Here is a 22,793-nt window from a genome sequence, read left to right on the forward strand (position 1 = left end):
CTGTATTTATTACTTATTCAAGTTACAAATGTTATGCATTATAGATGTAACCCTGTTTCTGTCCGTGAGTATTGTATGTAGTCTGTATCACGTATACAATAAGTTGTGGGTGGTAAAATGGAGTAAAACAGCTTGCATCACGAACAATTTTCTATTTTCAACCCAGAACTTGCAAACATTCGTACTGAAACATAAACAGAACAAAACGCTTTAATTGCTACAAGCAGATGTTGTAGAACATGATTGGATATTTTGACAGGAAACAAATAAAATTCATCCTCAGTAAACATTTCACAGGTACACTTGAGTTTCAACATTTTTTTTTTTTTTTTTTTTGTAACTTGCCAGGTTGTGTTAATCACAAGTACTTGCTCATTAAGCTGATAAAACAACCCTCTACGTCTCTTCTGAAACATGTTTTTCCTCTTGTAAATTGTTAAACAAACATGCCAGACGAAGAGAGAGATATTCCTTTGCACAAAGCTTGTTTGTTTTGAAAAACCATGAATACAAGAGAAGCGATAACATGTTTAAGCAAAGAGAGAGTGCTGTTTTATTGAATATCAGCGCGGCTGCGATGTGATCATAGACACAAGGCCACAGGTATCGAAGCCCTGCTGATATTCAGCCGCAGGATATCAAGTGTGATATTGCTTTTATGCAAAAGTTAGTGAAAGTTATAATCGACAGCAGGTTATGATATTTGTAACCAGTTATGTGGCTCTGCCAACAAAAATAGTTCCATAATTAGACAAACTTGGCTGTTGCCTAGTAACACAAACAATTAGCATATCCTGCACGCTACACAGATTATGCTCACTGCTACTACGTTTCCATTAATTGCGAAAGTGGTCTGTTGAGAGTTGGTAGTTTGTATAAATCTGGTGACTCTCCTGCTCTCAGTAGATCTCTAACTTGTTCATGAAATTTAGGATCTGCAAGGACACAATATTGTTGGTGTTTATATGAGTATCTATATCTGTCCATATATTTATATAAGTATTTCACCGATGCAGCTCGTGTGTGTTTGTTAGTTTTGAAAATAAAATATTTATGTTTTCCATGTATTCAGATTCAGCAAAAGTGCCAACTTTATGTTCTAGAGCTGGTAGGAAAATATATAAATATCATATCATATCAACAGATGTTTTCTCTGTCTATTCTTTCTGCGAAACCGTGCGCTTCACGTGTGGGGAAAAATAGGCAAGATGCTGAAACGATAAAAAAAATAGACGCAGGCACATCTCAAGCGTGGGCACTAACATTACATTGGGCACTGATGGAACGCAGCAGCGCACATGCATGCAGTGCATGAATGAATCTGTATATTACAAAAAAATGCTCCTAAAGGATATAAGAGGGAATAATGTAGTTTTTTTTTTTTTTTTAAATATGAAACTAGTAGGAGACATTGCTACTAGATTATTGTAAGATCTTATAAATATTATAGTGCAACATATTTATATATATATATATATATATATATTGCATATTTCTGGCAATATGTTATATATTTCTTCAACAAAATCCAACAGTTTTTACTTCTATTTAGAAAGGTTATTTACAGTGTCTTAGGCAGAGGAGAAGAAAAGACGATTATGACTAATGCCATTCTGTACGTAATCATTTGTTAAGGACGAGTCTGAATGACCTGCTCACCAATCGGAGCCGAGATATGGACTAGGTTCACTGATAACCACAATAGTTCTGCAGCCAAGGAAAAACAATTAGAGGAAGACCTTTTGTCCCCCGTGAGCTTAATGCAACTGGAGAGAAATAGGTTTTGAAATAGATTTTTGTCTGTGTAAAATGAGACGCTGACCTCCAGGGCCATGATACTCGGAGACATCAGAGGAGCGGGACAGCACACTCCCAGTGGGGCTAAAGGGTATTCATGCAGGACATCTTTCTTGTGCTTGCTGTGATTCATGCTACCAGTCATGACAGCTACTTTTAATGGTAGTTATCAGCGGAGAGGAGCCTCTGAGGGTGTTGAGTCAAGATTGCATCTTTGCAATCAACTTCTTTCAAGTTGTTTTTGTTAGGTGCCATGAGACCCGGGTAGTGATAGTGCTTTTGTGTAACTGTTGAGACGGTGGTGTTGAAGATGTCAATTTTATGTGTCAGGTACGAACCACAAGAAAAGCGCAAATATTTTGTGATGACTTTGGTTCTGTTAGTGGAATAAGATTGTCAGGCATGGCCACAGCTTTGGAGAGTGGGAACATGAACTCTACCAGTCTAAACATTGCTTCCACAAAGATTTTGCAACTGTGAGACTCAAAAATAGGCACAATCAGGCAAATATGTTATTTTTAATGTTATGTTATCATCTGTTGAATATCCAAATATTGCATGCAAATTCATTTAAATACAAAATCCATTTCAACTGTAAATTGATTTCTATATCAGACATAATTTGTCAGAGGGGAAAAAAACAAACAACAACGTCCAGTGCATGGGAGCTAGTGACATTAATGCAGGATTCAACGGGTGAGGAGCAGCTAATGCGATGCATTCAAGAATCCTCGTAAATGTCACTTCTTCACACGCACACTCAATTGAAAAAATTAATGCTGCTGCTGCCACCTTGTGGTAATAGATGTACTATAGTCACTGGAGAAGAAAGTTTTTTTTGGGATCAAAAAAGTTACTATAATTATATCAGAATATTTTATATCTACAATCCTTTCAGTTCTTCATATACTGTGTACTACATTCCAATGTTGTCACTTGTGTTTTCTTTCTGCTACACTATTCTACCATTTTCATTCAAATCATTCCATATTTTCCATTATTCAGATGTAGTCACTGAATGCTTTAATCAGCAATAATTGATATTTGGTGTGAACGGCTCTGTGTTAAACTTGGGAGACTGCTGGAGTGTGAAACACTCACCGCTATCTTTTTCATATGCTGTGGGCCTGTCTGTGAAATTGTTCTTTTTAATATCTTCTACAGTTGGAGAGCAGTTTCTTTGTTCTCTTTAGACAGACTTTGACAATGTGTATCTTAATAACCAATTACAACCCCTCCAACTGTGTCAGTGCACCATCATTTTATACCTTTCCATCAAAAATAAAAAGTGCCTTTTAAGGTTCTGTTTAGTCAAGTTTGGTCTTGCACCTTACGGGTAGATTTGTGTTGTTGGTATCAGAATGCGTAACCAAAGATGACTGTGAACGCACCTGTGTTCTTTTACTTTTAAAAGATCATTTTCTACGCTGAGGTGTTTCACTTTAAAAACGTTACTAAATCCTCTCTTCTGCAGATAACTCTGCCCAATACCGGAGTTGTGCAGTTATGGGTGTGCTCCAGCAGTGAAATCTGATATTGAGTTGTATCTGTCTAACGAGCTGCTGCTCACACTGTGCTTCACGTGGTAGCGAGATGAAGGAGACGGAGCAACAGCTCTGGCGTATAAAAAAAAAAGAAAAAGAAAAGAAAGGGGGTTGGAGGCTGGATTATGGCGATTATGGCGATTATTTGCATTGTGTTGACATTTGAATGTTCAAACCAGGAGCCAAACGGATAGCCTTCTTGCTGTGAGGCAACAATGCTAGCCACTTTACTACCATGTCAGACGGATTCATCAATAATCTAAAAATGAGTGGCAGCTCTAGTCCCGACGAGGATTGTGCCCTCCACTTCTCACTGAGATGACCCTACCTTTCACCTCACCCCAGGTGGCTTTGTCATTCATTCATTCATTCATTCATTCACTCACTCACTCACCCACCACGTCTACCACTTTATCCTCCAAGTTTTAATGACTCTTCACGGACCCACAGTCACATAATGTACATTGTCAATTATAAGAGTCTTATTTTATGTCAACTTGTTTCCGCTGAGCACTTATCGGCTTAGCAATCATTATGATTTTTATTTGCTTTACACATTTACACACAATAGATATTTCTATAATACCTTCTCAGCATTAGATGTTCAGGGCGCTGTTGCACAATGGCGGTTTTTTTTTTTTAAAGCACCAGTGTGTAACTTCTGTCTGCACCACTCTGATTCAATTTTAAGATAATTACCGAAACATTGCAGGCGCCTCTACTTCACGTTTGCCTTCAGTTGCTCTCTCTTCACTACTCAGTTCGAAGAAGTTATTATTTTGCTGAACAGTAAAATTCCCTTCTGACACTTTTTTTTTATTGATTCTTAGCGTTTGCAGCCATTCTCCAACCTTGCAGCCATCTTGCTTTTCCAGCACAATGCTTTTTCTCCTTGCGTCCGTTAGTCTTGATGTAAAATGTATCACTTCTTGTTTTTGTTTTTTTATTTAGTTTGATTCTTAATGAGAAAGTATGACTTTATGTTTTTACAACCTATAATATGTGCAAATATGCTTAGAAATGTGATTGCTTGAAAAGAGAGCAAATGCACAGTGTTAAGTCTGTATTTTTCCGTGCAGTAAACGCTTTCCAGTTTGTTGGCGGCATTTTGTTGTTTTATCAGCTGTGCTGATTGTTCTTCAACACCTTCTGATTTACAAATGAAACACTTTGTCTAATCCCCTTTTATCCTAATGTGATCCAACCATTTAGAATCAAAAGCTACAATGGAGGTAGTTTCTCAGTGTCTATCTCTCTGTTCTGTCCATCCATCCATTCGTGGATCTCGATTGATCGTCTGAAGAAAAGCGTTATGTCTGTGGATCCCTTGATACAAACAACAGTATTGACAAAAGCCACTCACATTATCTCCTTTATAATGCAACTTATTATCAATATTTATTAGTGGAAGAAAACGATCAATTTGTGTACACTCCCTCAGTCAGGTCTGGTTGTGTTGCTTGAAGGAGCTAAGTTTTCAGATGAAGGACATGGCATATAAAAAACAAATGTCTGTACCAAAAACTTGAATCCAACTCATTAATTTAAATTACCATCTTTAAATTACCATGAGTGGAACTGCATTGCCATTAATTTCAAGGACTCTTGAAATTAGACACAATTATTGATGAAGAGCCATGTTTTTCTGCCAAAGGAAAAATACTAGAAAATGGACCTGGAACAAACAAGATAAAAGCATGACAAGTCTAACTGGCAGCACGCTACATTCTGCGGGGAATGTCATGGTTCCTGTATATTTTGACACATCTGCACATGTAGAACATTAGAATAAAAACTCGCTTCTACAGCAATCCTGAAGTATAGCTGTGTTAGTTCTGCTATTGCATATTCCAGCGAGGAAAGGCTTTGTCATTTTAAGGTGTGAAAACTGTGACATGAATACGGATGACAAATCCTCCCGCTACGTTTTAGGTTGGGTTCATACCCCATAGAGCAAAACTACTTTGAGGTGACCTAGTTAAGATAAAAGCCTTGATTTTTCATTCACAAAACTGGGTTTTTTCTTTCTTTTCCTTTTGCGTCTCTACTTTTCCTTTTTGTGAGACTAGCACAATGGCAAAAAAGAGCCAGTTCCTATTGTGTCCTCTCGCCTTTTGATGCAAGTGACACAGTTTGTGATGTTTGACGCAGCCCTGACTTAATCCGTGTTTCCAACGAGAGGTACATATTTTTTTTGCGTTTCCATGATAAGCCATAATAGTACCCAAGATAACGGTTCCATTTTTAGGCACCCTACCTTTGGGGTACCAGAGTCAAATGGTAGGATGCGGTCACGGTGGAACAAGACTGACTCCACCCACAACGGTCAGCTGATTGGGTGACAGAAAAACGTCACTCCCTTGCAACCAATGTTTCTTCAACGTCGAAACGCATGACTGACACTGGGATTTGGCTTCTAAAACTGAACATCGTGGAAACACTGCATTAGTCGTCCTGACGTGTACATTCAAGCAGTAAATCATTCACAGACAGGCTCCTATAGATGGCTGGCTCTGTGGATCTGGCTTCCGATTCCGAAATTACTTTTCATGCTACAAGACAACATGCACAGCAAATAAACAATCTGCTGGATCGTTTTTACTGCAGTAACAAACAACACATCATTCACTGTATTATATTTTTTTATGGTTTGTGGGCAGACTGCAAACTATGAAATGTTAAATTTTTGCATAACCCGGTACAGAATAAATGTTTTATTTTATTTTACAGTTTAGAATTCTTGTTGAATCTTTTAAACCCTAAACCAAATCACAAGTTCTGAATTACTGAGATGAGCTGAAGGAGCAGAGTTCATTGTGTATCACACACAGCAGCAGCACACAGTTAAAGTAAAGCGTGTGCCATGCTGTGTGCGATCAGTGCATCGGGTGCTTTACTGATCTGCAGCATCTCAAGCATGTCTGCTGTAGACCTGCTATTGCCAGCTCCATGTTTGCATTTTGCATTGAACCCACGTGCATAGCTCAGTATTAAGCTGTGCATCTTCTTGTCCTTCACAATAAAAGCTGTCTTTTTTTTAAAGCAGACCTAGACCGGAAGTTCCAATTAACGCTAACATTTTTTTAGTGTGTATCTGCGTCATTACCTTGATTAAGAAGCCCTGAAGTTTCGAAAAAAAACAGTTCAGCCATTGCTGAGAACGCTGTGTTTTATTGTAATCTCAGGATCAGCGAGATCTCTGGAAAAACCCGGTCCGGTTACATAAACACCGGTTCGCCGGAACAGCAGATCGTCCTGCTCCGGGCACTAGTCCGGGCACATCCGGTTGCGTACCGTTGTGGAGGTGTTTCACGAGCGACAGTGTCTTCTGACTCTGGGTCTGACTCTGGGTCAAAGTCATAAAAGGGACTGCGGTTGGGAGTGGTGAAGAAGCTATTTTTAAACATTGTTAAAACAATATTTTGATAATGAGTAGCAGTGCATCCACCATTCCAGAGGGGGGAGCTGCGCTTCTGAGAGCGGGTGCTGAATATGTCACTTCCGGGTATTGGCCAATCACAAGACAGTTGGGAGGGCTCTACGCTGGCTGGCCAATCACAACACACTCTGTCTTCTGGGTGTGAGAGTTCAGTCTGAAATATCGCGGCTGGGAAACGGCGTCAGAAAAGAGGATTTCTATCGGCTCATTTACAGCAACTAGGAGGTTTTTGACCATAAAAACAAGTAAATGTATGTAAGTAGACCTCCATAACTAACATATATGTGCAACAGTACCACTCTATGTGAGCTTTAAAGAAAAAAAAAGAGTGGATTCCATCAACACAAACACTAGAGGGTTTTTACTTTCAAACAAGGACAGAAAATGTGTTTGACAATCACATTTTCCACTGAGGAAATAGTGGCGACCCCGCTCTCGGCGAGCAGCGAGGCTCACGTGCAGCTCAAGTGTGGCCCTGGTGTATATGTCGTATATACCGAGTCCGCTTGGCATTAAAGAATACTTTTTTTCTTTTTCTTTTTTTTACAAGATTGCTATTCACTGCACCAATCAACTGTAAAATACAGTTCAGTTAAATGCCACTACACCCTCTGAGCTTTGATTTCCTTTAAGGGAGTAAGAAGCTTTCGGATGTTGCCAACTGATGCATTTTATGATGTTAATGAACTTGTCAGAGTGGATGATGCACACAGAAGAAACGGCCCCTTTGACTGCCACTCATTCCCTCCAGCGCATTGTTTTTCTGCAAAACACTCAGTATATGTTGGTGACAATAAAAAGGTACATATTAAAGAAAAAACATCTGTTATCACAACAATTGCTTTCATTAATTGTGACTGAGATAATTAGATTTATTTCCAAGGTATCGCCTTGGAAATGTGCTTAAAGTGTACGAGTTTTCTTTCATTTTTTGGTCTTTCTCATAATCATAGAGAAAGCTGTGCTACTGGACTGAAATTTTAGGCCTGCGTCTCAGCTGGGATTTTCTAGTGTGGGTAAACCGTTTTTCACAGTGAAGTAAGTAGCCGGGCAGCATCACGGAAAATAAAGTACTTAATTTCCCCTATATCCTCATCCTCTACCCCCAGCTCCAAAAGCCAGCCAAATATGTTAAGCTCATTAGCATTTTGTTTAATCATGGCACTAATTTGTTTACAAAAAAGCTCACTCTTGTTGACCAAGTCACAGCAGATTGAGCGCCACCAGAAGTGCAAAGAGCAAATAAATTCATAGCCAAAAAAAACGGCAGGAAGTAAATGTTTTATTGTGAGGAATCAATTAATCTTGTGTTGTTCTTACTAAAAAAATTAACGATAACATATATTTTATCTAACAACATCTGATAGGCATAGCACCTGGGATTGCCTTTAAATATTATAACCTCTAAGAAATAATCTACCATGAAGCTCATGTTATATTTATGAAAGACGCTTCCGAGGAAATCTGAGGGAAAGCCACTGCAGGAGCGTTCTCAATTAAAAAAACGAATGTTCTCGTCATGTTTGATGCAGCCCTGACGTTGTCGTCCTGACGTGTACACTCGAGCAGCAAATCACTCACAAACAGGCTCCTATAGATGGCTGACTCTGTGGATATGGCTTCCAAATTACTTCCCATGCTACAAGACACCATGCAAAGCAGATGTAAGGACGACTGAATAGTTTAAGCGCATTTGCAGCCAAGCGACTGATGTTTCACTGTATTTTTCTTGTTTGTGCAGACTGCAAACCATGAGAAAGTGTCGTATTTGATAGACCGTCACTATGATGTATAATATCCATCCATTCATCCATCTTCTACTGCTTTATCCTCCACGTGAGGATTGCGGGGGGCACTGGTGCTAATCCCAGCCGACATACTGTAGGGCAAAAGTCTGCACGGTTAAGTTGCAATTCCATTAGCGATAGTACCTGGTATCAGGTGCTTTTTTTTAGTGCCTGCCGGGCCACTTATTGGTCAGAGTGCTGGTCACAGGAAGACACGTCCGACACAAGAATCAAGGCGAACAATGCCGAACTGTAGATCAGTTCAAAAGACTTCCTAAAAACGTGGGCTAATCTCCAACAATTACCAGGGAAATGTCTAAAATCTCAATATTTAACAGAAGAGTCTGGTGTATTTATTTCATGGAGGACATACTGAACAAATTCTTAATTAACTGATTCCAATGATTCAGTTACACTGAAAACAACTGCTTTACAAGTCACCAGTCACTCGTCCGGCAGTTTCATGCAGCCGTGCAGTGATGACTCCGCCCACGTTGAGTAGGTACTATTTTTGTCGTGGAAAACCAACCTAAGCCGTGCCGTTCTGTGTCGTGCCATGGTGAGGCGAGGCGAGCTGGGACCATAGTGGAAAAATGGCCAACAGAGACAAACAGAGACATTCACACCTACGATCAGTGAGCTTTGACAAAAACCATGATCCCTCCACCTTGTTTGAACATAGGACGTGTAGATCACATCCCTCTTCTTTTTCTTTTCTTTTTGTAAACCAAATAAATAGATCATTTTGATTTAAAATTACCGGACAACTTGATTCACATGCAGTGGAGTGTCCTGCCAGAGCGTATCAGGTTCTTAAGATGTCTTGTTGTTTACTGGTTCAATTACACCGTTCAAATGGGCACATAAAAGGCAGGGATACATAAAAACAGTTAGAATTTATAGCATTAGATAAATCTGTCACACTCTTTCTTTATGTACCTTTTGAAAGCTGTTAAGACATCTCTGAGGCAAGTAGTTCCCCCTCCCCCCCACCACCACCATCGGACAGACAGCTCAAACAAACTCACTGATGAATTGAGTTCAGAATTTTGACCACTTCGTAAAAGGAAGCAAATACTTCATAATCCATCAATGTGACTCAAACCCTGTACAGTTAGCCTCGTGGCTTTGCAATTGATTCAAACGCACTGCATGTGCACTGTTGCATTCTCACAGTCCATATAATCGAACGCTGCACGACATCCTGCTCAGTGAAGGTGGTCGACTGTGTGGGCATTTTTACATTCCAATGTCCCGCGGCTCTTTCTTGTCCTGCAGCTCATTTCAAATTTGCGCGTCAAACCTTGTGTGGCTTGGGAAAAAAATAGAGTGGCTCCATTATAGAAACTCACCGTGTATGGAAAATATATAAATTTATATATACCTCGCTTTCATAGCCTAGCAACAAACCAACACATTTCTCTTTCTGCTGACAAAGGTCAGAATTGAGTGATGTCAGAAAAAGGCATGCCGCGAAAGTCTTCCCTTCCCTTTTCGTTTTCCCTCCGTGACAGATAGATATCTACATACGTCAGTGCTGTCAGCTAAAAGCACATACTAAAAGAATGTCATCGAAGTCAAAACGGGCATCTTAAATCAGAATTTTTTGCTTATTTTACTTACAGGTGGCTGTACAGTGTAACTGCCTTTTATAACGCAGTTACCTCACCTCCATTAAATGAATGTCAGACGTGGGACCAGCGGCCTCTAAACCATCAGTGACATGACTGATGCATTTTATAGGTCTTTGCCATAGCAGCCTGCGATTTCACTGTACACCAAGGCCTCTCTCAATAAGGAAAACGATGGGCATTTTCTTCACACCCGTGACAGCTCTCGCTTGCAGCGCACTTCAAGCGGGCGTGCACAACACAAGGAAACAAACTAATGAGAGAAGCTTTTTGCGGAAGAAGGGGGAGAGAGAGAGAGAAAGGAAGATGAAACGGGTTCTTCTCTCCTGCACCCAGCTCCCTCTTTGTTATGTTATTATTGTCTGCTGCTTCATTAGCCTGCGCTGCTTCATCACGCAACCTTGACAACCCCTCAGCCCTCACCCACATGACCAGAACCTTTCAACGTGCTTGATTTCGCTTTGGACCATAGATGATGACTCGTTCTCGTTGGTTCCAGCACTCTTTACCCCTCAGTGTAGAAAAGCTGTGGTTTCTGTTTAAATTGAAACAAGCAAGTGTGCCTCAATGTGCTCACACTTTTTTCTTCTTTTTTTTTAGACCAAGCTTCTTTGCGCTAATTGGAAACCATTGTCTTTGTTTCCCTTTCACACTATTAAACGCCTCTACTTGGAAGGCAGCAAATACACAAAGCTGACGGGTTTGTACTCTACCTTACCAAGTGCTTCATACTTTGCGGCAGAACTGTGATATCATTAGACCAGCTCATGGCTCCTTGTGCGGACAATATGCCAGAGAAGAAAGGGACAGAGAAAAAAAATGGCAGCTTGTCTGCCAAGTCTGGTTTGATTACTTGCTCTGGACAGATGCCTCTCACACACACACACACACACACACCAAGGATAATGCAAGGCAATGACATAAGGTTTTTGGCACCCAGCGGCGTAATTTCTTATACAGTTATCATCCAATGAGCATTCGTGAGCCTCATCACAGCTCGAGGTGGGTATGGCCACCTGGTTTGATAGGAAGTCAGCGGTGAGGTAGAGCCATTTCAATTGTTATTCAAGTGTTTCACTGATGTTGCCATGAAACATAAGCTAGAGAAGATAAGAAAACCGACCTTCCCCCAGGCTTGAGCAAACAAATTTAAAAATGAGGCAGAGTGATTAAAGTATATTTTTTATAGAGAGGGATGAAGATCCACATGGGGGGATAGTGGCTAACACTGTTGCCTTTTGGCTAAAAGACCCGGGTTCATGACCCGGGTATCATGAGTTCCTCAGAATTAAAAAAAGATGACCAGATCAGAGCTGCCTGGAAAAAGCAACAATAGTAGGCTGCACTGTCAAAGAAAAATGCAATCAATGCACTCCACTCCTTCTCATAAGCCCACTTGTCAAAGCTCTACCTCCAAAAACACTGGAAGTCATTGTCTTTAGCGGAGCTAAAAAGGAATTGAGATTTTTGGCCGCACTTCCTCTGCCACTTCCCCCATGACTCACTTGCTGACTCATGGCTATTGTCTGAGCCTCAGTGGTGTAAGTGCAACAAAACAAGGAGGGTACATGCTGGTTGATAGGTCAGTTAGTGGCAGAGGTACACCAGAAAATCATTCCATGGTAATTGAATGAAGTGATTGGTTCGGCTTGGCTTTATTTAATGACGGCTCTCAGGATGTGGCGAGCATTTATGGGCTAATTACCAACCTACTAACTCCTTATGTCAAAATTATACTTACACTAATAATAATATCTATAAGTCTTCTTTTTCTTTCTCTCTCCAGCAGAGGAATAGAAACTACCCCCTCAGAGAAATTGTTCACCAGACTCGTATCTCTCTGTAGCCTCTCCTCACCAGGTAAAATGTGGAACAGGTGTGATACTTCAGAAAGGAAATTGTTATCACTTTGCAGATATTTCATGTCGACAGAGCTGGTGTCAACATTCCCTCAGGACAAACATGTATATTATAATTATTGCTGCTAATTACGTTTGGATGTGAGCAATACATCCTAATCTAACTTCTGAAGCTTGAGGGAGGTTTGTCTCACATGGAAAGTATATGCGAGTTTGTATGTTATTGTGAAATTATAGGTATGTGTGTGTAGCAATACTTGTTGACATACAATAGCATAGATTCCTTGCACTCAGGCACCTAATTGGCTCCTGTTGTTAGTGTGTGTTGGTCATGCTAAGAGACCCATTATACTTAATTTTCTGTCCCAGTCAGTCATAATTGGATTTATTTTCCTCTAAAATGTTGTAATGACAAGTCTTCAGTTTTATTGTATTATTATTATAATAATAACAGTAATGTGTTGCTATATTGTAAATTAGACATTATATATATGTATGTATATATATATATATATGTGTGTGTGTGTGTATATGTGTATGTATATATATATATATATATATATATATGTGTATATATGTATATGTATATGTATATATATGTATATTTATATGTATGTATGCGTATATATATATATATATATATATATATATATATATATATATATATATATGTGTGAGTATTGTATTTAGGCAAATGCAATAGGCACCTGATTTAAGAATCCATATGTCCCTATATTTGAAGATGAACTGTCCAACTATGATTCTTGGGACAAAAGGTGTTTTGGACGTGAACTGGATGTATTAAAGGTTGCTAAAGTGTAACAGCAAACATTTAAATTGAAGGTTTGTTGTTTGAAACATCACAAAGCAAAACGAGTCTCTGAAGGCCGTCCAATTGTTGTTTTGGCAGTTCACCTGTTAAGACACTCCAGACAAAAAGATAGCAGCAGAAAATAAGATTATTCGCGTTGAATAAAAGTGAAGAAGAAAGGCATTTCATATTCAATTATAATTTAGTTTTTCCCCTCCGTACAACTGTCACCCTGGAAAGAAGCATCAGGACTAAGTAATAACCATCTGCTCCATCACTTAAGCTCATGCATGTCCTAGTAAATGTGGTTTAAAGGTCCATGCAATATTCAGGATTAGAATTGGTTACTTAAACATGAAAGGAGCCCTATGGCACAGAAAAAATATTTATTTTTCCAACATGCGATATGTAAAAGACAATTCAATAACGCTTAAATTTATTGCATGTACTGTTTCAGTGATTTCTTTTTTTCATATGACGGGAAATTCTTTGTCGTGATGAACTAACGCAATTTACGAAGAAAGCAAAAAAATATGTAAATATATAAATAAATCAGCGTTCTTGTTGTGTGTTCATGACCTGCTTTATGACCCGCTTTTTGATTTATGCCGTGAAACAACCACCTCCTCCTCGTATATCCATCAAACAGCAGATGCAGATGGCTCCAGTAATCTGGAGGATAAGAAATAAAAAACAGGGGTGGAAGAAAAAACTGTGAAGCTGCAAACATATGCAGACTTGTTGTGTCCACTGTGGCCCTGATGTCTTTTTTTAAGACCATCTGTTTCCCAACGTGAGTGCTCTTGTAAGCAAAATCCAATCTGTGATATAAAGAAAACAGGTTTTTTTTTCCCCCAAAATGATGTTGGACATAGGTCTGATTGACAGAAGTGCAGTATTCGTTAGACAATTATATAGGTGAATGTATGCGCTGTTCTTGCCCTATACATCCTCCATCCGTACATTATTGTGTCATTCTGACACAATGCTGCCAATCGTTGCCGTAACCATATAGACATTTTATCAGAGTTCATGGTCATGACATCACGTGTGTGCACAAGTGGGCCAAAACAAATGGGATCATTCTAAAGAAAAAAAACTGTTCAGAGCATCCTGAAAGTGGTTATGTGGTTGAGTTTAAGCTCCTGAAATAAGAAAGCTCTATATTTTCTTCTCTGTCTACTTCTGTAATGGGGTGTACCCATAATATATTATATTTATTTTTCCTTAAATGTTCACTCGCTCACACTGACTGAATCGTGACTGTAGAAGAACAAACCAAATCACATGGCGAGCAGCATAGTTTTAGATTTAATGGAAACATTATGCTTTCTAAAGTCGGTTTGTCCAGAAGGTGCAGAAGAAAGCGATGTCTTATACCACATATACGACACCATTTGCTCATCTGTCTTGCGTGTCTTTTTGTCTCGGTTTCGCGATCAGGTGTAAAGGTTTTCACTCGCTTTCACAAGGACGCTTTTTCTTTTTCTATTCGTATTACATTTCCTCTCCTTCCGTGCAGCTTCTCGTCATTGCTCCAACAGTTGTTTGGGCTCTGATGGAAGGCTGGCTATCTGAATGAAGACACTGTCATCATGAAGGTGTGAACACAAAGTCACTTAGAGCACATTGATCAAACAGATTAAGGGCCAGTGCTCACAGTGATGTTGTTCCCTCAGTGCTGCATCTCATTACCTGCCCCGTCCTTGATGGAGCTCTGTGACATAGTATTGAACTCACTGCATTTATATAATGTGCTACTAATTACTACTTGTGTACTCTTCTCTTCTATGCCTCTCTTTAAATAATATTTCAATAATTAGACCCTTTATTTATTGTCAGGTTCAGTTTAATGTCATGTGTGCTGCGTTTGAAAAGCTCTCTTGCCCATAAATATGAATAGTAAATAATAATATGAGACGACAAGGAGCAGAAATGCATCTTCGCGCTTTATCAGCACTGGGGAAGCTTCTGTGTTTGAGCTTGTGTTTGAGTTTGTGTGTCGTCCTCTTTAGCTGTGCAGTTGTTCGTATCTGCGGCATTTAAAACTGTTAACATTTACAGAAAGCTGCCCAGAACAGGCCAATGTTCTGTTGTTGGCTGATCAGCCTCACTGAGCAATTTTGGTTAGCAGGGATTTGTCCATGGAAAGCTCAGTAGTAATTTTCGAGGTGGATGAGTTACTTATTGCCCTTATTTCCATACCCTCTACAGGGATGTTAGCAAGTGCTCTGCCTGTCACATGTGCACTTTTCCTAAACTTTTCCTTTTTTTTTCACCCAGAATTGTTTTTCCCTTTTTGAACATTTCATGTGTTTATCGTTACTGTTTAACACCGAGTGCGCGGTATATCAACAGTCTCCAACAAGTCTGACCTGCTTCGATCATCGCCTCCTCACTGTCGGGACTGCAAACATCCTGTCTCACTCGGAGTGACGGGCACAATAACCGCCTCTGGATGGCCTTGTATCAGATAGCTTCAGATAACATGCTTGCATAACGCTTAACCGCCTGAATGTATCCCCTGGCTGTGCCTGACCCTCACCCCTGCTACCTCTAAATGCAGCTGGTCTCTTCCTGTCAGTGGCACAATTTCCATGAAGCCTCGTTCTTATCCATGTATGTTATCTAGTCATTTCAGCAGCGGGGCCAATCACAACCTGTTTGTGCTCTGTTACATTGGATTGAAAATGCCTGACAGCAGAGCAGGGGCATGTGACATCACTGACCCGCCAGAGAGGGAACAAAATCGGCTGTAATGACACTCGAGCTTGCATGAGCTTATAAACAATGGTACTGATTGAAAACTTGTCAGACTGAAGACCCTCGCAGTGACACACAGAGACCTCTAATTGGAAAACATTGCCACTGAATATAAAAATGCCATATTAACAGATTTGTGTTAACATTAGTTGGGTGTGTAATAACACTACATTTCAGTATAGGATCTAAATAGAATACATATACATAATAATGATCATAGAATTCTATAACTGTGTGATAATTCAGTTGTTTGCTCCTGCACAGATCAAATGAGCCACACAGACCACACAGGCTGAACTAAGCTATTCAATTCACTTGAAGCCTGGCTAAAATCTTTAAGTTTTTTGTCATTTTGTCATTGTTGGCCACTAACATTAGTCTCTGGTGTGTAACGAATTTCACTCTTTGGCTCTTGCGTCGCTTAGGGGTGGAAGGACTGTATTTGGAGGAGCCTTTGTAATCGGACAGTCGAGTTGCAGTGCAGTGACGCAATTCGGCCTTCAAATGCAGTCTCTGGAGCAGGCAGTCTCTGAATTGGGACGTGTGCAACTTGTCTCTGAAATCATTAGTTTATCCTGACACAGCCGAGTCGTGAGTTTTTCTTTAAAGAAACTAGTAAAAGAGAACCTGTACCCATTCTTTTCCGTTTCTTATCTGAACAATGTCGACGTAAACACTGCACACAGTGGTGCCCTTAGTGAGTCACCTGCCAAGTTTGAAGCCTGTATAAAGATATATTTTGACAGATATGTGATGTAAAGTGTGTCATTTATTGCCATGGTTGCTGCAGTAACCCTTACACAGATCAGAGGAGGGTGAGAGCAGTGTCTGTCTCCAGTCTTTTCTCCGTGTATGGCGGCATGGATGTGGCTAATTTATTGATACATTTTGTCCTATTTCTACCAACGTCTCTTGCGTTTCGCGTCCAAAGACGACACTGCACACATGTGCTGAGTTTGAAGCCTGTCAAGCAAACCGTTAGACAGTTATTCCACGAACAGACATTCCTTGAATTAATCGAAAGATTTGTTAAACATTATCTTAATGCAAATTCAGCATCCATTTATATCAACATGGCATTGCATAATGAGCCGATTAGAGCATTACAGGTTATGTGTATGTTTACTTTATTAGTTATGTATCAGCCTGTGTTAGCCACAGCTCCCCCCACAGAGATTGATGAAAGACAGAGCGGGAGGAGGGGAGCTTGTCGTTTGAAGCAGTCTGTCACTCGGGCAGCCAGTCCTGGAGCACAGCATGCACAACTGTTAATTTACTGGTTAAGAGGAAGGGCCACTAATGCTCCACACCGAATTTGTTCACTGAACCAAGATCATTACACTGCAGATCCACAGATGTAGCCATCACCTTTGGACCTCCTTAATCTGCAGGAATATCACATCAACACCCTCGGCCTTCCCCCAGTTACACTTGGCAGCTTCAAGTGCTGCAGACTAATAAAGTTAATACATGATGCTCTTTTATTCTGCTGCATTGTATTTTGTACGGTTTATTACTTTTTAACACTTTTGCAAGACTTTTTTTTTTTTTTTTGCATTGTCACCTCATTGGAGCAAAGTGTGTTGTTACTGTACTTCAGCACTCCCTGACCACACATAAGATACAACATAGATCAGTTATTAAAGGAAATGGCTATAGTGACTTTGAATTTAAGAACATCTGTGTTTTGCTGCACACATTTTTTTGTCTGTATTGATTTTTCATCATTCCCTCTATGTATACATGTTTTGGAATTATGATACGGTCAGCAGAATAAGAATGCAATGCATCATTAGGTTTTAAATATGGCCCAGACATTTTATTTTACAAACTATTCTGTAGCATAGAAAGAAAGAAACTATAAGACCATGTTTCCCAGTGCTTCTGTCCAGTAAAAAAAACAAAACCTTATATAATCAAATAATTAAATTAAGCTAATTAGCATGGACATGAAAGAGAGTGCAAAGCTGGTTCCTGACAATGCTCCGATCATCTCGTTTCATTTAATGAGGGACTGAATGGGAATTGATCCCATTAAGTCATTATTTGAAAGCATTGCCGCTGTCCACCATATGGGTTGAAAGAATTATGGATTTAAGTAAAAAAAAAGAAAAGGTAGTAAAATATGTATTCGATTTTTCTGTATCTATCAAAAGACATCATCATTTACCTATAAGACACCATGTGAAAGATAATTCTTTGACTCAACCCATCTTTGCATAACATTTAACCCTGTGAGGTCCTTGATAGCTTTGTACACATGCATTTTATATTCCATCACTCATCCTAATTAGCTTGAAAATATAATAAAGAAGACCCTAACCCTGACCCACTACTGCCTGAAGTTGCGCGGCAGGATTCAGATTGAATCTCTCACAATATTGGTCTGCAGTGTGTTCGCTGAATTTGCTCCAGTGGCTGCTGATGCAGCTGCAGCCTATAAATAGTTCCAGACAGGCAGCGGGAGGAAGGCTTTGGTTTAACCCCTGAAACCCAGTCCTAATCTGACCACAACGCCATGAAAGAGTAAGCTGGTTGGCCAGGGAAAGATACAGGGCAGCCTCCATCTTTTGGTATTACTACATAGACACACAACCCCCCCGTTTCAAGCACCTACAGACTCGCCTCATTCTCATCTACCTGTCCTGGACTTTTCCTTTGACTGCTGGACATGTCTTCAGCCAATATATCTACTATCTGCCGTGATGCAGACAAGGGTGTGGTAGCTGACTCTCTTTTCATATCTCCAGATGTCGGAGTGTTGCAAAGATTTTATGCCTCCGTGCTTCATATGCATCACATGGCCTGAATTCAACAAGGCAGTTGTACCAAAGCTTTGCTGTCCCACTGGTGCGTCTCTGCAATCAAAGCATATTCATCTTGCTCTTGCGCTCCCTCATGTACAGCAATTTTGGCACAGTTTGGTTCTCTTTTATCCCTCCCACTCCATCCATTCCCACTATTCTATTCCTTCTCTAGTCAATCATTCAAACCACAAACAGGTCTCCAGGGATGGAGCGAGACAGCCACTGGGGTGTATAATCTTTTAGATTTATTGCACAGAGGTTTACAGGTCAGTCTTAATTAAGAGGTGAACTCATTAAGGGGGGGGGGGGTTATAAAGAGTGAGCACCACAGAGATGATGTGTCTGAGGCAGAAATGTCTTTATGGTTTCAAGACGATCAGAAATCTGACCCCGCGTCACTCAACACTTTTTCTATTTATATATAGAAAATGTCTTTAACTCACCTTAGGGATAGCAGAATATGTTTTGCATCGACGGGCAGGTACAGTGTGTCTCTGTGCAATTCTATTCCTATCACTATAATATCAAGATTCACAATTTGGTAAATTACCTAGAAATACTGATGATGATGATGATGTGAGGTATAGATAAAGCGGCTGTTGATCAGGAGTGTTCCATTAACTAGAAGCTTGGTGGTTTGATCCCTGGGAACTCCAGTCTGCTTTTGTAAGGATCCTTGAGCAAGACAATGATCCAGCTGTGCCAGCAGTGTATGAATTATTTATATAAATGCACTGCATCGATGTGCAGGAGTATGAATGACGATACTGTGGTGTAAAGCACTCCGAGTGTCAACGCTATTGAAAAGTGCTATTTAAATACAGTCCACCATGTCATATATAGCTATGCATCTAAATCAACGTATTCTTGTTGTGCTGTTTTCCCCCTGCACTTTCTCGCTTACATCTAATTTCATCTTCTTCTTTCGGGTTTTCCCTTTAGGGGTCACCACAACGAGTAATTCGCCTCCATCTTGTCTTTTTCCATTGTGTCCTCTTCTGTTACACCAACTGTCCTCATGTCCTCCTTAACAGCATCCATAGACTTCGTCTCTGGTCTTCATCTTTTCCCCCTGCCCAGCAGCTCCATCTTCGACAATATAATCACTATCCCTCTTCTGCACGTGACCAAACCATCTCAACCTTAACTCTCTTGCTTTATTTCCAAACCGTTCAACCTGACCTGTCCATCGAATATGCTAAGTTCTAATCCCGGTATTCTGTCTTACCAATACTCACCTTGATTCATCTTCTCTCCAGTGCATACCTTCAACCCCTCCAGGCTCTCTTTCCCCCGTCCCTCTACTCTCATTACCGATTAAAATATCAGCAAATATTATAGTCCAAGGAGACTCCTGTCTGACCTCATCTGTGAACCTGTCCATCAACATTGCAAACAAGAAGAGGCTCAGAGCAGATCCCTGATGTAACCTTGATTCCATATGTCTCACTGTTCTTAGACATGTCCTGCACCACACTCTGCCACCCCCGACTTTCTCTTACAATTCCACAGTTCCTTTCTTGGCACCCGATCATAAGCTTACTCTAGATCCACAAATACACAGTGGGCCACCTTCTGGCCTCGTCTACACTTCTCTTCTCAGCACTCTCAAAGCAAACAGTGCATCTGAGGTACTCATTCATGGCATGAACCCATACTGTTTGCTCACTGATCTTCACTACTTTCCTTAACGGGGCTTCAACAACTCCCACATCTTCACGGTGTGGCTGATCAACTTTATACCCCTGTAATTACTACAGTGCTGCACATCACCCTTGTTCATGAAGATTGGCACACTACACTTCTTCTCCATTCCTCAGGAATACACTCACGCTCTAAGATTGTGTTAAACTGTTCTCTACTGGACATCTCCACACCTCCAGAGGTATGTCGCCTGGACCAACTGCCTTCCCACTCTTCATCATCTTCAGAGCTGCCCTCACTCCCTCCTTACTAATCCTCTGCACCTCCTGAGGCAGTATCTACCCTCCATCTGTCCATCTCTCCCATTTTACTCGTTCACCGGCTCTTCAAAATACTGCTTCCATCTTCTCAACACTCTCTGTTCACTTGTTGGAACTGTTCCATCTTTGTCCTTAATCACTCTAACCTGCTGTACACCTTTTCTGGCTCTGTCTCTCTGTCAAGCCAGTTGATAGAAGTCCTTCTCTCCATTATTGTCCAGCATGTCACACATCTCGCTATATGCCTTTTCCTTTTCCACCTCTCTCTTCGCTACACACCTAAAATCCCAGTACTACTGGCTACTTTCTTTATCCCCCTGGCTGTGCCACTTTTACTGTGCCATCCTCTTCCTTTGGATACTTTCCTGTACTTTCTCATTCGACCACCAAGTTTATTTGTCTTACTTCCTCTGTTCAGAGGGTGCACCTTCTTGGCCGTATGCTGCGCCATGTTAGCTGTACTTTTCCAGTCATCTGGTAACTCCTCACTTTACCTCTAAGAGCTTGTTGCAACTCCTTCCTGAACTCTGCACAACATTCTTCCTTTTTTCAGCTTCCACAATTTAATCCTTGGCTTTGCCTTCACTCGCATCCTCTTCATGGAAGACGATTTCATTTACCACCAATAAAAGTTGTATATAGTGAAAACCACTTCAGTAATATTGGTTGAGCTTTTCCAAGAAATGCTTGAAAATGCTCAGTGGCAGAGTAATTTGCTTTAGTCACATTAAGCTCACAAACTCATTGAGGAGGTTGGTCCTAGAGAGAGTTGGTGTTGTAGACCTAACCAACATCCACGTAAATATGATAGTGATGGGCATTAATAGCAAATGTGTGTGTGTGTGTGTGTGTGTGTGTGTGTGTGTGTGTGTGTGTGTGTGTGTGTGTGTGTATGAATTTATGTATGGATGGATGACAGGATGGTTTATCAGAGCAAACACCAATTAGAGAATTGCCCCTTTTACCCATGTTTAATTGTATTGCATTGCATCTTTGCTCTCATTCCACAAATTGCATTTGTGTTGAAAGTATGCACATGTTTTTCATGAAAAATGCAAAAGTGAGTTATTGTTGACAAGCTTCAATGTTACTAGGTTGTCATCCCAGAGCTGAGCAAATATGTTACTCTTGTGAACAATAATATTGTTGAAGCGCTGAAGGGCTGAACATGTCAGTGGCTTTGGCTGCTTCAGGTCACTTGATGGTTGGTTTGTTCAGTGCTTGTCGACACGTGTGCAAGCACATTTACATGCATCCTTCAATGTTGGTTTTCCTGTGGCAAAACCGGAGCCTTTGCAATGACTTTCTCTCTGAGTATCTTTGTCTAATATGGTTTTCTGTGGCTTCTCTTTAAAGACGAGTGCAGCTCCAAAAAAAAAAGTGTTGTATATTGCAAAATGTAAATTTGCACAGCTTGTTTGACAAGAAGTGAGGAAATAATGACACTATTATAAATATTCGTATGAAATGTTGGCTGACTTGAGTAGTTTACACAATGCAATTGACAAACATAACCATTCCAATTTTATTGGCAGCACAGCTGCATAGTTTTTCTTTATGAATAATTGCTTCATATCTTATTTCCATGCAGTGTATAGGAATAGGCATGAAACTTTAGATTGTCCACTTGATTATAAAAAGTCAATAATATCAAGCGGACAATCTAAAGTTTTCATGCCTATTCCTATAATATTATAAAAGATACAAAACTCATGTAAGAATGTAATAAATGCATTTTTTTTTTTTACATTTTCTTTTCTTCACTCACAATGTGTACCTAATGTGTGGTACACATATTTTCTCAAGGTGGCAGCATTAGGTCAGTGAACAGCACTGTGTTTGCAGAAGTGATGAAATTTACAAGATTTCTTGAATGCATCTCGTGAGCTGCTCCCATTACCTCAACACGTAGTGAACCCTGCATTTGTTTCATTAGCTCTCGTGCACTATAGAATATTTGAATATTTGACAAATAATACCATTATTTGAATATAATATTTGCTAGAACTATTTGTATATAGTTAATAAGAATATGTGATAGATATACGATAATGATGGGCATTAATAGCAAATGTGTGTGTGTATGAATGTATGTAGGGATGGATGATAGATAGTCCAATTTAAGAAAATGATTATAAAATAATAAATTAAAAACAACATGACATGGAAAATACAAGAACATGCAAATTCAGAACAAATTGTGAATTGCTTTGACATTGTTTATCTCACTGAAGGGATAGGATTGGATAAGAAAGATAAAATCTTCCCTGGGCAATGAAAGAGGAATACCTGGCCTAACAACAATTTCCTTCTTCAAAGCTTTAGCCGCTCTATTAAAGTCCTGTCACCATTTTATTTCTCTATGGCTGTGTGTGGCTTCTGAGGAGAGGA

General features: G+C 40.0%; 1 protein-coding gene across 1 annotated transcript in view; it reads left to right on the plus strand.

Annotated features, from left to right (window-relative positions):
* igsf21a (immunoglobin superfamily, member 21a) overlaps positions 1 to 22,793 on the plus strand; it is a gene marked incomplete at both ends in the record, with an annotated part of 161,976 nt that overhangs the window by 66,877 nt on the left and 72,306 nt on the right. The gene's annotated exons all lie outside the window — the stretch shown is intronic.

This window comes from Microchirus variegatus (genome assembly GCF_963457635.1).
Source record: "Microchirus variegatus genome assembly, chromosome: 7".
Classification (NCBI taxonomy): Eukaryota; Metazoa; Chordata; class Actinopteri; order Pleuronectiformes; family Soleidae; genus Microchirus; species Microchirus variegatus.